Raw genomic sequence first — 851 nt, forward strand, 5'->3', positions numbered from 1 at the left:
AGAATTTGAAGGTGAAAGACCTTACCGGGTAGAAGGCCGAGGGTGAACACAATTAAATCCTTTATCGTAGCTCACTTATGTTAAAAATTGCATTCTATTCCGTAAAAACTTAGACTTTTACCAATGATCCATAGAGATGTTTCTTTATTTTCCAATCAATAAAGATGACCAAGGATTATATATATATTGTAATGCATCTGAATCAATCCGATAAAACGATAATTAATTTTTTAGCAATTCGATGCCATAATTATTTATTTCCCGACTCGATAAAGCGGGCAGAGATTTAATAACTAGATTTGTTGTATGATGAGAAATAAAATATTGACTTTGAACCTTATTAAATTATAGTATCAAACTAGCTTTTCAAGCTGGAATAGCTCAGTTGGTTAGAGCGTGTGGCTGTTAACCACAAGGTCGGAGGTTCAAGCCCTCCTTCTAGCGCATGATCTTTTTTATCATTTCCTTCGTGTCCTCGGTTTATCAATTGGGATGCAGAGAGCCACTAACATAAAGACCATCAAGTCCCAGTCTATAAAGTTTTTAGTTGTTTTGTTACAGCTTTCAACTTATGAGTGAGGATGACAAGATCCAATGACGCAAAAACCAACAATTCCCGTTGGAAATACTTACCAAAAGCTATAACAGGGCATTGCAGGAAAATAAAAGGAATTCATCGTCAATCTGGACTGGAAAAAATGATCGAACCTGGACCGATTCGTTTTCTTGCCAGTAATAGAACATGAAACAACAGAGGGTATATATCCAAACCATGTCTAAGAGATCCAAGTCATGTTAATAATCGCATAGTGAAAAGAGCAAACGGATTTGGAACATAAATCAACAATAGA

At 35.6% G+C, this 851-nt stretch overlaps 1 non-coding gene across 1 annotated transcript; it reads left to right on the plus strand.

Moving 5' to 3' along the window:
* Positions 1–370: 370 nt before the first annotated feature.
* On the plus strand, positions 371–444 carry TRNAN-GUU (transfer RNA asparagine (anticodon GUU)). The gene has a single exon. It is a non-coding gene; the product is annotated as a tRNA-Asn (tRNA).
* The last annotated feature ends 407 nt before the right edge of the window (positions 445–851 follow it).

The sequence above is a fragment of the Pinus tabuliformis genome, chromosome 1_2 (genome assembly GCF_031772625.1).
Source record: "Pinus tabuliformis cultivar Carrire ecotype Pingquan chromosome 1_2, CPIR1, whole genome shotgun sequence".
Taxonomy (NCBI): Eukaryota; Viridiplantae; Streptophyta; class Pinopsida; order Pinales; family Pinaceae; genus Pinus; species Pinus tabuliformis.